The following is a 13,943-nucleotide window of genomic DNA, read 5'->3' on the forward strand; positions in this document are numbered from 1 at the left end:
GCCGGGAGGGCGTCCGTGCTCGATCTGCCTGCGTGTCCCCTGCAGGGCATGCACAGTGCATCTATGAGACTCGGCTGATCACAGATTGGAGTAGGGGGTCGATCCCAACCCCTTACCACGTGATCAGCTGTCAGCCAATGACAGCTGAACATGTGATGTAAACAGAGCCGGTCATCACCGATCACTGGCGGCTGTGAGAGGGACATCAGTCCCAATCATGGTGAGCCTCTGCAGAGTCATCTGTGCTCACCTGTGCCACCTGCCAGTGCCACCTACCAGTGCATAACCATGCACAACAGTGCCGCCTACCAGTGCCTACCAGTATCACCTAACAGTGCCCACAGTACCACCCATCAGTGCCCACAGTTTCACCTATCAGTGCCCACAGTGCCACCTATTAGTGCCCACAACACCACCTATAATTGTCACCAATCAGTGCCTCATCACCAGTGTTGCATATCAGTGCCACCTACCAGTGCCCATCAGTGTCACCTACCAGTGCCCATTAGTGGCATCTATCAGTGCCCATAAGTGCCACCCATCAGTGCCACCTATCAGAGCTCATCAGTGCCGCCTCATCGGTGCCATCTTATCAGTGCCCATCAGTGTCGTCTTATCAGTGCCTATCAGTGCAGCCCATCAGGGGCAATCAGTACCCATCTGTGTACCCTCATCAGCAAATATCAATGAAGGAGAAAAATTACCTGTTTGCAAAATTTTATAACAAACTATTAAACGTTTTTTTTTTTTATTTCTGTCTTTTTTTGTTGGTTTAGCAAAAAATAAAAAACCCAAGTGGTGAAAAACCCAAGTGGTGATTAAATACCACCAAAATAAATCTCTATTTGTGTGAAAAAAATTATACAAATTAAATTTGGGTACAGTGTTGCATGACCGCGCAATTGTCATTCAAAGTGTGACAGCGCTGAAAGCTAAAAATTGGTCTGGGCAGGAGGGGGGTTTAAGTGCCCAGTAAGCAAGAGGTTATAAATGGTGGAGAACAGCATTTCAGGACTTCTAAGTATGTATGCTTTTGCAACACAGGCCGAGAGGTGTAGTCATCTGTCGGCATTTAAGAACTAAATACCTTCTTATAGTTCCATCTAAAATTGCAACAATTAATTGGGAATGTGGGTAGAAGTAATTGTATAATTTATTTATAAATGATAAACTGAAATAGTTAATGTAAGAGGACTTTTTTGTTGTAGATTCAAAAACGTGCTGTAATGTTTTTACATTTGGCACCAAAATGCAAACCTAACAACATTTTGCACTATGGAGATTAATTATACAAAGGGTTTTAAATAAAAATTTTAAATTGAAATAATTCATGCTAAATGTTTTTAGATGCACTCTTTATTTGATACAACAACTATTTAAAAGATCAAATGTATAAAAATGTTAGTCGCATAAAAAGTAACTTATAACATACACTCTCTGCAAAGGTATTTCCTTTAAAAACATTCTTTGTTAATTTATGTGTGATTATTACAATCAGGAGACTTATCTTAAATTTGTCTAAACCTCAGTTTGAAGGCTGCATACATAGCTACAACAAGTGGTAGCAGTTCTTGGCATGACATTATGTTTTTTTTTTTTTTCCATTGCAGGATGAGGAGGGCACCTATAATTAGCATGCTAAAAAGGCAAAAAAGAAAGCAGCCATTACTGTCCTTACAGAGGAAGGCACGAGACCAAGGACCATGAAAGAGAGAGGAAGTGCAGATGCTGGATGTGTGTCACCGGTAAGATTTCATTTCTATGAGCTCTAGCAAAATACTTTGCTAAACTTCAGTTTTTAAACCTCAGTCATTGATTTAGCTGTGATTTTTGTATGAAACCGAGAATTATTCTTACATATGAAACTGAAAAAAAAAATACCTTGAGTTTTTAGATCGGATCGAAGCATTTTGTCTTACATTATATACCGTATGTTTGTTGAAAATACAATTAGAATATTTCTTCTGTTTTAGGACAGTTTGTAAGGTTTTGCTTTAATCATATGTTTTTGTAATTTTAAGAAATTAGCATAATCAATGCACAATAATATAATACTTTTCAGAGCTTATTAAAAATGATCTGGTACAGCAACGGACTCTAGATAATATATCTAAAATATTAGATAATAGCTTTTTACAAAGTGCAGTAAACATTTTCTTTGAAAATTATGTTATTTTTAAATTAAATTTCACTTTATTTGCCAGAAGTCAATATTTTTAAGAAAATATCTGCCTAAAAGTTAACAGGCTGTATTATTTAACAGACTGTATTATTTACAGTGCTATTGTTTGTGTCTTTAATTTTTTTAGTACATTGCACAAGCAGAGCAATTTTTTTTTTATATATTATGCTTATTCTGATACCTTTCTTTTTCAAATGTGCAATATTGATGTACTATATGACCCTTTGTGTTTTGGGAAGTTCATTTTAGGTGAGCAGTCCATTTCCTTATCACGCAATGAAACGTGATGTTATTTATATAGCCTAGAGCACCCTTCCCCCACCTGCTTGACACAAATGTTTGCTGTAATAAAGATATCCATATGGTACACCCACTAAAGTTTCTTAGCCTGAACAGGCCATCAGCTGTTTCGCACAGAGGTACAGTGATTTCATGTACTTGGAACAGATAATGGGACCTTAGGAAGCACACAATTCAATCTCTAAAAGTTGTCAGCTTATGTAGATACAGTACTGTTTAAAGAGGAGTATTTTTTAATGGGTTCAGATAGATTTTATAACATGTTGGAAAATATCCTTTATTCAAAATATCTAAACCCAGGAACGAAAATGCAATACAATGCGACAAAGTGTTTCCCCAAAAATGTTTTATTCCACAGCCTTATACTAGAAAGATCAGTACATCAGTGTACTGATGTTTCTCCACCCCCACCTCTCTAAACCCCTTATGTTGCTGAGAACAGAAGTAATGGGATTAAGTATGGAAAAAAAGGTTATTTGTAATGTCTTTTTAATTTTAAATACGTACACAAGTGTTTTACCTTTCATTTCTATTTTAAACTAAATGGGCTGTTTTACAAAGTAAGGGTTCACATATACATTAAGTGTTCTTGGGTGTTCGTTTTCTTTGGCAGTTGTTGCTATCCAAGCTGGAATTTGTTACATTGCTTGGACTGTTGTTTTATAGTTTCCCTTATACGTGATCTGCCTTATTTCTGACTATTGTTTTGTGTTGTATTTGTTGTCCACCAAGCATCCTATTTTTTGCTTTGATCTATCTCATTTACTTGTATATTTTTGGAATTCTGTCACTTTAGTAGGCCCTACTACAGTACATATGGGTTTCACATGCACATTGCTATTGTATTGCTAGATAAGTAACTGGTGTCTTCTTATCGTTTATACCATCTGGCTATATGATAATCTTTGTACTACAAGAGTATGCTTCTTTTTTTTTTTGATAATCAAAGGCAACTTGTGCACTTATATATATCGATATCAATGTATGAATCCATCCAAAAGAGGGTTTAAAGTGCTTTTGTTGGCTATACCAAACACCCAGGTTCAAAGAATTTTTAGTTCAGTAATACTTTCATACATATATGAAGTTAATTTGCTTAACAAAAGAACAATGTACTATCATGGGTTTATTAGTAACAATATGTTACTAAACAACATTCTGTGAAAGTGCTTAGTAGAATATGTTGGCAATTGTGATTGAGGTCTTTTCTGATATGCTTCCACACAGAAATAATGCCGGAGGCTAATAAATTCCCAGTACAAAACAGTAAACATTGAAATGCACCTCTTTTTTCCATAGTAATTATGCTACTAATCTTAGCTGTTGGAATAGTTGTTATATTGTATGAAATTAAGTAGTCCCCCCCCCCGTCAAAGCACATTGTCCCCATGTTAAAGATGTGGGCAAGGGCCTCTTTCCAACAACCCTGGCAAGGGGTTATTGATAATAAGGGGGCCCCCAAGATACTGTCACTGAAAGTGAATGAGTAAGGAATACATAGTACCCCTACTCATTACCACAAAAAAAAGATGTAAGCTAGAAACAAAAACACTTGTTAAAAAAAATCCTAATAAATGTCCCTCATTGTAAATCTATCATATAATCTCAATGCCTGCCACGCGCCGAGAGTTCCACTTGACATGCTTCGTCATCATGTGACCTCCCCAGAAGCAGAAGGTCCCTGCTTCTGAGGACATCACTTTATGATGAAATGCCTTCAAGCAGAACTCTCGGTATGTTATTTCTGGCCTAGGTGGAATGTGTGCAAACTGCATGGTAGCTTACTAAATGATCAGATAGATTGGGCATATACAGTTTGTATGTTTTTAAGTATAGGCATACTCCACTTTTAAGTACACAATTGGGTTTATTCACTTTCCAGCTTTAGTAAATAAACCCCATTGTGTACTTAAAAGTGGGGTATGCCTGTATTTGCTTTGAACGGGAATGGCTTTTTACCAATAAATATGCAGTTTTCACACCATGAGAAGATTCCTCTTCTTCTTTTACTGATTCTGGATGCCTGCTATCTGAGCCATTGGATCACTGACCCATCTAACCACAAGGAAAGGTTATCCACCCCAGGCATCAACCTTGTGGCATGATCTGGTCCCTGAATGAACAAAAAGCTAGGCTGACTTTTCTTGTATAACAAGGAGGTTAATGCAATCTGGAGGATGCCAGGGGTTACTTTTCTGGTGTCAAGACACAAGTATCTCCTTCACTCTTCTATGGACGGACACTGTAGTTTGTAGAACGGTCTGCCTATGTAAACAAGGCAGACCGTTGTTCTGTCAGACAGGAGGAGAGACTTCTGTGATTCCTGCTAATCAGGAACACAGTTGTGTCTCTTCCACAAGTGCACCCATCCCTCACACAGTAAGAAAATACTCATAGGGAACACAGTTAAGCTTTTTATTTCCCTTGATGTTAACACCTTCCCTGCCAGTGTAATTTATACAGTGTCAGTGCATTTTAGAACTGCTCACTGTAGTAGTCTCACTGGTCCTCACAAAGTGTCAGTAAGTGTCACATTTGTCTGCCACAATGTCACTGTCTTGCTAGAAATTGCTGAATACTAGTAAAAACATTTAAAAAAATAAAAAGTCCAAACATCTATCCCATAGTTTATAGACGCTATAACTTTTGTGCAAACCAATCAATGTATGCTTTTTGGGATTTTTTTTACCAAAAATATGTAGCAGAATATTGGCCTAAATTGATGAAGAAATTTGATTTTTAAATTTTTTTTATTGAGAATGTTTATAGTAGAAAGTAAAAAATATTGATTCTTTTTCAAAATTGTCAGTCTTTTTATAAATAAAAACTGCAGAGGTGATCAAATACCACTGAAAGAATGACTGCGCAATTGTCAGTTAAATCAACGCAGTGCAGTATTGCAAAAAATGGCCTGGTCAGGAAGGGGGTAAAAGTAGTTAAAGTATATATATCTGAAGGCTATTTAGTTCTAGACATATTATCAGCATATTATAGTTACATTCTCTAAACATACACTCTGAGCATATTGGCAAACTGTCTATGGTTATATTTCTCACGTTCAGATTCAGTATTTTGATATAGCAAATTCATACTTTTCTATAATAACAGTGTTGCCACATACTAGACTAGCTACAAATCATTGTTATAGAAGCACTCTAGATTAAGTTAAAGTGTTACTAAACCCACAACAGAAAAATCAGTCTGTATATTGTGAGGGGTTAGCTCGGCAGCGGGTGTGTGTGACCCCCTGGATGGGTTCACAACACAAAGTCAGGCACAGCAGACAGCGGTGTAGGTTCAAAAAACAAAAGATCCGGTTTATTTAGGCTACATGCAGTGATACATATAACAGCCAAACAAAATAAAACAAGAAAATAAATCCTGGTCAGCTTGACCTCTAACTACACACGTAGACTCCCTGTCTAACAACTGGGTGCAGCCTTGTGCTGCCCCAGTCCCTGTCTCAATTGTAGGGGTTTGCCACACAGGCGTTAACCTACCGCACAGAACAGATCTCAGACTCCCCAGTCTATACACACAAAACTGGTTCCAGGATGGAGCATCTCCCTATGCATGCTGGGGTTTTTTGTAGAGGTCTTAATGAGCCCACCTACTTCAGCTGGGCTCATTAACTCTTCCCCTCTAATTGTAAAAGTCTGCATAAAGCCTGAATCTAGGACACACATATTTACCATCCTGGATACAACCAGGTGACTTTACCTGCCTGCTGCCACATACCCCCCCCTCTTGTTTCAACCTTGGGGTTGTAACACCAGCAGTCAGACACGCATGTATCCGAGACAAAGCATCCACATTCCCCATTTTAACACCAGGGCGATGCTTAACTGTAAAGTTAAATTCCTGTAGGGCCAGGAACCACCTATTTACCCTTCTATTGGTCTCCTTGTTCTGAGCCATCCACTTTAAAGGAGCGTGATCAGTCACCAGGTCAAAGTGCCTACCTAGCAGATAGTACCGAAGGGAATCTAGAGCCCACTTGACTGCTAAACATTCCTTCTCAATCGTGGAGTAATTTACCTCATGGGACTTTAACTTCCTGCTGAGGTAAATGACTGGGTGCTCTTCCCCGTTCCAGACCTGGGATAACACTGCTCCTAACCCAACGTCTGATGCATCAGTTTGTACCACGAAGTCCTTAGAGAAGTCTGGTGAGTACAACACTGGCTGGCTACATAAGGCTGTTTTTAAGGACTGAAATGCTTCTTCAGCCTCTGGGGACCATTTAACCATGACCGACTCTTTCCCTTTCATCAGGTTGGTGAGGGGCACAGCCTGAGAAGCAAAATTGGGGAATGAATCGTCGATAATAGCCAGCGATTCCCAGAAAGGCTCGTACCTGTTTCTTGCTGTTGGGACGTGGCCAACTCTGTATGGCCTCGACTTTATTGACTTGGGGTTTTATCACCCCCCTCCCAATAGTGTACCCAAGATATTTGGCCTCCTCCTGTCCAATGGTACACTTCTTTGGATTGGCCGTAAACCCAGCTTCCCGGATAGAGTCTAGGACTGCTTGTACTTTTGGTAAATGTGAGACCCAGTCTGTGCTATGAATAATCACATCATCCAGGTAAGCTGCAGCATATTTCTGATGGGGCCTCAGAATCTTATCCATTTTCCGCTGGAATGTTGCCGGTGCATTCTGTAACCCAAACGGCATTCTCTTATATTGGAATGCCCCATCTGGGGTTACAAACGCAGTTTTCTCCTTGGCCGACTCGGCCAGGGGAATTTGCCAATACCCTTTGGTGAGATCAAGAGTTGTCATATATCGGGCTGTTCCCAGCCGGTCAATCAACTCATCTATACGCGGCATGGGGTAGGTGTCAAATTTTGTAACTTTATTTAATTGTCGAAAATCGTTACAAAACCGCCAGCTCCCATCAGGTTTGGGCACTAGTACGATAGGACTGGACCAGTCACTCTGGGACTCCTCTATCACACCCAATTCCAGCATCCTTTGAACCTCCCCACGTATTGCCTCCCGTCGGGCCTCTGGTATTCTATAAGGTTTTAGTTTTACCCTTTCTCCTGGCGGGGTGATAATGTCATGCTCTACGCCAGATGTTTGTCCCGGAAGCTCAGAGAAAATCTCTTTGTTACGAAGTACAAACTCTTTAACCTCCTGTTGTTGGGCTTTCGATAAGGTGTCTGCTATTCCAACCTCAGGAACTAAGCAATCAGGCTGTACTTGTGACAAAGTCTCTGCGACTAGGGATTCCCTATCCCTCCAGGCTTTCAGCAGATTGACGTGATAGATCTGCTCCGGCTTTCGCCTTCCCGGCTGTCTAACCCTGTAGTTCACCTCACTAATTTTTTCAATTACTTCATATGGACCTTGCCATTTGGCCAGAAATTTGCTTTCAACCGTAGGGACTAGCACCAAGACCCTATCCCCCGGGGAAAAAGTACGTGTCTTGGCCCCACGTTTGTACACTCTCTGCTGTGCTAACTGCGCTTGGGTTAAATGTTCCTTTACAATTGGCATTACCTGTACAATTCTATCTTGCATCAGGGCAACATGCTCAATCACACTCCTGTGAGGAGAACTCTCATTTTCCCAAGTTTCCTTGGCGATATCCAGCAGCCCTCTTGGGTGTCTCCCATAGAGCAACTCGAAGGGTGAGAAACCCATAGAGGATTGGGGTACCTCCCTAATGGCAAACATCAGATAGGGTATTAGACAATCCCAATTCTTTCCATCTCTATCCACCACCTTCTTTAACATTTGTTTTAGGGTTTTGTTGAATCTTTCAACCAACCCATCTGTTTGGGGGTGATACACAGATGTACGCAATTGCTTCACTTTGTACAACTTGCATAATTCTTTCATAACCCGGGACATAAAGGGTGTACCTTGGTCCGTAAGCAGTTCCTTACAAATACCCACGCGGCTAAAAACAAGAGATAGCTCTTTGGCTATGGTTTTGGCCGAGGTATTTCGAAGAGGAATTGCTTCCGGATAACGGATGGCATAGTCCAATATAACCAAAATGTACTGATGCCCCCTAGCGGACTTCATTATCGGACCTACCAAATCCATTGCGATCCTTTCAAAGGGGACCTCAATGATAGGAAGAGGTACCAGCGGGTTACGGAAATGTGGCATAGGTGCCGACTTCTGACACACAGGGCAGGAGGAACAATAATTTTCTGTTTCCTTCATGACCCCAGGCCAATAGAATCTCTGCAGTACCCTCTCTCTGGTTTTTTCGGTCCCCAGATGACCTCCCAGAATGTGCCCATGGGCCAATTCTAACACCAACTTCCTGTAAGGTTTGGGCACCACAAGTTGCTCAATGGTTTCTTCTGCCCTTTGAGCCACTCGATACAGCAGGTCCCTTTCCACAGTGAAGTACGGGTAAGTGCAAGTCTTATCTGGGTTCACTAACTCGCCATCTATTTTCACCACATTTTCCCGTGCCTTTATTAGGGTGGGGTCTTTTAACTGTTCTGTGGCAAAATTTTCCCTGTGAACCTCAAGGTCCGAAAACTCCACAGACGGCATGTTTTCAACTGAGGATGTTGGCTCCTCCCCAGTTTCTCGAGTTTCCCCCGCCAATACCGACAAGGGAAATTCAGGAGAGTCCTCACCACTCCCAGAGGAATTCTGGTCATCTTCCTGGTCTATAGGGGCACCAGTGGGGGGCTCAGGACAATCCCAGAGTTCCCAGAATTTTGGAAAATCCCTTCCCACAATAGCATCATGTGGTAAGTGAGACACTAACCCCACCTGATGAGAGAGGTTACCTTTGGGGGTCTCAAAAAACACTGAAGTTACAGGATACTTTCGGGTGTCCCCATGCACACAAATAACAGCCACCCTGTTCTTCCCAGAGACCTCTGTAGTAACTAATTCAGCTTTTATCAATGTTACCAGGCTACCTGAATCTAGCAACACATCAACATGCCTACCATTAATACACATTTTACATAAATGTCTCTCAGGTCCCCGAATGGCAGTGCATGCAACTGTCGCAAACAGCGACTGACGTCTCTCCCTTATAAAGTCACATTGCATAGGCTCATCCACAACTGGGCAATTGGCTGCAATATGTCCCTCTTGCCGGCAGCGGTAGCAAATAATCTTTTTCGCTGCCTCTTGCAGCATGGGCTTCCTGGGCTTCTCCCGCCAGACCTTAGGTAGAACTCCCACCCTCTCACTCTCTCCACCCTCACCCCTTGGAGTCATCTTACCCGTCACTGGGGATGATCTGGTCTTAGGGGGGAAAGTCCGTGAGTCCCTGGAAGAGGTGGTCAGGTTCTCTGTAGCCAAGTACCTCTCAACCAGATCCACAAGTTTTATCTGCATTTTCTGGGTCTCCATGGCTTACCCATTTTTGGATGGCAGTAGGAAGAGCTCTCAGGAAACGATCCATAACCACACGTTCCACAATGTTTGGTGCAGTCAAAGTCTCTGGCTGCAGCCACTTCCTGCTCAGGTGAATGAGATCATACATTTGAGACCTGGGAGGTTTTCCAACCTGAAAAGTCCAGTTATGCACACGCTGAGCCCGGACGGCCAGGGTGACACCCAGCCGTGCCAATATTTCTGCTTTTAGCACCACATAGTCTTTTGCTTGGTCAGGCTCTAGGTCATAATAAGCTTTCTGCGATTCCCCAGTTAACAGAGGGGCCACCAGTCCAGCCCATTGCTCCTTAGGCCACTTTTCCCTTTCAGCAGTCCTTTCAAATGTGGTCAAAAACACCTCCGGATCATCCTCTCCAGTCATTTTTGTCAGTAAACGGCTCACACCAAAGGATGCGGTATTATTGTAACCACTTGCTTCATTGGTCTGCGGACGTTGCTGTATTAATGTCTCTATTTTCTGTTGAAAATTCTGCTCTTGCTTCTGCAACAGGTCTATGAAGCGGGCTTCAGATCGCTGCTGGGCTTGTTGCTGAGCTTCCAAACTCTGCTGGTGAGCCTTCTGCTGATTTTCCAAACTCTGCTGCAAAGTTGCATTTATCTGCTGCTGGGCTGCAAGGCTCTTTTGTAAACCTGCATTTGTCTGCTGCTGATTTGCATTTGCTTGTTGCTGGTTTGCATTTGCTAGAGCCAGCTGTCTCAGTATCTCCTCCATGCTGGCCTTAACAAAAAAAAAGTGCCAAAATTCTCCACCAACTGTGAGGGGTTAGCTCGGCAGCGGGTGTGTGTGACCCCCTGGATGGGTTCACAACACAAAGTCAGGCACAGCAGACAGCGGTGTAGGTTCAAAAAACAAAAGATCCGGTTTATTTAGGCTACATGCAGTGATACATATAACAGCCAAACAAAATAAAACAAGAAAATAAATCCTGGTCAGCTTGACCTCTAACTACACACGTAGACTCCCTGTCTAACAACTGGGTGCAGCCTTGTGTTGCCCCAGTCCCTGTCTCAATTGTAGGGGTTTGCCACACAGGCGTTAACTCACAGAACAGATCTCAGACTCCCCAGTCTATACACACAAAACTGGTTCCAGGATGGAGCATCTCCCTATACATGCTGGGGTTTTTTGTAGAGGTCTTAATGAGCCCACTTACTTCAGCTGGGCTCATTAACTCTTCCCCTCTAATTGTAAAAGTCTGCATAAAGCCTGAATCTAGGACACACATATTTACCATCCTGGATACAACCAGGTGACTTTACCTGCCTGCTGCCACAATATGCAGAATAGCATGCTTGTTATACTCACTATGGACTATTTTCATATTACTGGGTTTAGTAACACTTTAAGTTACAAGTTACAATAAAGCACAAGGTAAGGCCAATATTAAGGGGTGGTCTTTACAAGACCCTTACAGGAACAATATTACTTTGGACTGGACATTATTAATATTTTGGACATGCCATTTATCATTATTATTTAATATTTCTTTATTTCACATGTATTGATTTTAATAATGATTGTTTTTGCAAGTGCTACCTAGCACAAAAATTATTTGTTATTTTGTAGTGCACTGATGACTTTATTAACCTTAGAACACATGGCACAATTTATTGACTGAATAAAACAGACATCACTGACTGTTGCTGTATCATGTTAGCAATTTTTTCCTTTATCATTATGTGGCACCAGGGAAGCCCTCCAGTCTCTTCCCTGTAGGATAATTTAGTGCAATCCTTGAGGTCAGAAAAATTTCAAGCTCAGTACAGCTGAGCTTAAAATACTGTGTCATAGCTGTGCCAGGGATAGGACGAGACCAAGTATGTTGGCATTATATGAATATATGCAATAGGACCTAATATGTCAAGGAGACCTTTACCAGCTTGCAGTATATAAAGCCCACTCCACCCAAAATCTGATATATATTTTATACTGGAATTGTAACATATTTTCTATAAGTACACATTTTAAATTATTATTGAAAGAAAAACCTGCGTGTGTCTAGCAAGGGTGTCCTCCTTTTTTGAGATCCCAGAGAATGCTGAATATTCCAACTCTTGTGAAAAGATGCTCCTATATTGTAGAGTCATCTCATGGGATAGGAAAACTCAGAATTCTCCAGGATCTCTTAGGAAAGAATATGATACTACCTAGAGTGGTATGGAAGCCAGGAGGCAGTTAAATATATTTATTAAGGTTTTTTTCTCCTGCAGAATTTTTTATATATATTGCAGGTTTTTAGCAGGGGTGGGGAGTAAGTAAGTGGACATTGATTGTAGTGCAAAGTCCACTTTAATATTATCCCAAACTTAGTTTCCAAATGCACTGTGTGTGGTAAAACATTTTTTTGCAAAACACTATTTCTTAACCATACTCAGGATTGTATTCAGAGATGTAAGGTTATGTTGCCACTTTCAGATTTGGACACTGGACACCCTTTTCCAGCTTGCCTCCTTGGTTTTATCAAGCTTGCTTTTCATCTACAGTACCAAGATTACTTCAGTGCTGCAGGGATCATTTTGCAGCTTTCTGGATTAGCTGCTCCTCGGCAAAGCTTGGAAGCCGTATCCTGGACTGGGTAATGAGAAAGGAGCAGGGGTGGTCTGTAATGTGCCTTTGTGCACTGTGTACACTTAGTACACTGCTTGACATGGTTAGCTGAAGATACTAAGGAAGGTACTTTATTTGTGGTAGATGACTTGTTATCTGAGGACTCTCAGTCTAAAGGCATAACTCCAAAACTTATTGCGGCTCTCACAGATGCAGTCCACACATGTTTTGACTTTGAACAACCTGACTGATTTACTTAAAGCGGGAGTCCGCCGGGACTCCGCGTTTTTTTTTTTTTTTAAAAGCCAGCAGCTACAAATACTGCAGCTGCTGACTTTTAAAATAGTGACACTTACCTGTCCAGCGCGCCCGCGATGTTGGCACCCGAAGCCGATCTTTAGATCGTCACTCGGGTGCTGCCGCCGCCATCTTGGGTATGGGAATCAGGAAATGGAGCCTTTCGGCTTCATTTCCCGGTTCCCTACTGCGCATGCGCGAGCCGCGCTGCGCAATAAGGACGGTCCCCGCTGCCTCTGGGATCTGTGTGTTTCCCAACAGGCAGCGGGGCACTTGCGGAAGGGGGCGGGCACTTGCGGAAAGGGGCGTAATCTACGCCCCTTTCCGCAGAGAGCTATCCCGGAAGTGGGTGCAGTTACCTGGATTATCCAGGTAACTGCACCCCCCTCCCCCCTGAAAGGTGCCAATTGTGGCGCCGGAGGGGGGGAGGATTCCGATGAGCGGAAGGTCCATTTTAGGGTGGACCTCCGCTTTAAGGTTACTAGTGTGAGTTAATATTAAAGTCCCCAGCCTAAAAAGCCCTTTCTTGTTAATTTACTATTGCAGCCTGGTTTATATAGTGATTAGCCTAACATGGACAAGATCTTTTCTCCTCCTAATGCCACGTACACACGACCAGACTTTTTTTACATCAAAGGTCAGACGGAACGAATCCGTCGGACAATTCGATCGTGTGTGGGCTCCATCAGACCTTTGCTATTCAAAAATCTGACAGATTTTAGAAATAGAACATGTTTCAATTTTTTTCACCGGAACTCCGCCAGACACAGTTCCTATCGAGAACTCCGCCTGTGTGTATGCTAGTCCGATGGACAAAAACCGAAGCTAGGGCAGCTATTGACTACTGGCTACGAACTTCCTTATTTTAGTCCGGTCGTACGCCATCACGTTCAAATCCGTCGGAGTTTGGTGTGATTGTGTGTGGCCAAGTCCGTTCATTTGCGAAGTCCTTTGGAACTTTGCCAAAAATCAGTCCGGAAGACCGTCAGACCTAGTCACGTCGTGTGTATGCGGTATAAGCATTTTGCCCAATAATCTGCTATGAAGGAGGAGTTCTTAAAAAATTCAACTTTTCTCTGTAGATCTAGCCTTGTATTTCTCTATAGATCTTGCCTGTTTTAATTGTTTTAACTAAGACTTTAACTGTCCCAGTATGGGGTGTTATGGCATTCAAGTATCGGGTGAATTAAAGGCTTGAGGCCCCTTTCAAAGCCTTCTTTCCCTTG

At 42.1% G+C, this 13,943-nt stretch overlaps 1 protein-coding gene across 6 annotated transcripts in view; it reads left to right on the forward strand.

The window, feature by feature from the left end:
- The first annotated feature begins 1,619 nt into the window (after window positions 1–1,619).
- Window positions 1,620–13,943, forward strand: part of MYPN (myopalladin) — a 254,461-nt gene continuing 242,137 nt past the window's right edge. For 2 of the 6 annotated variants that reach the window (XM_077454256.1, XM_077454259.1), the window contains exon 1: window positions 1,620–1,745. The gene's annotated coding sequence lies outside the window, so the exon portion shown is untranslated. The remainder of the gene's footprint in view (window positions 1,746–13,943) is intronic. The other 4 variants (XM_077454262.1, XM_077454263.1, XM_077454257.1 and 1 more) reach the window with 2 other exon arrangements.

The sequence above is a fragment of the Lithobates pipiens genome, unplaced genomic scaffold, assembly GCF_037356315.1.
Source record: "Lithobates pipiens isolate NorthernLeopardFrog02 unplaced genomic scaffold, aLitPip1_a1.2 Scaffold_25, whole genome shotgun sequence".
Lineage (NCBI taxonomy): Eukaryota > Metazoa > Chordata > Amphibia > Anura > Ranidae > Lithobates > Lithobates pipiens.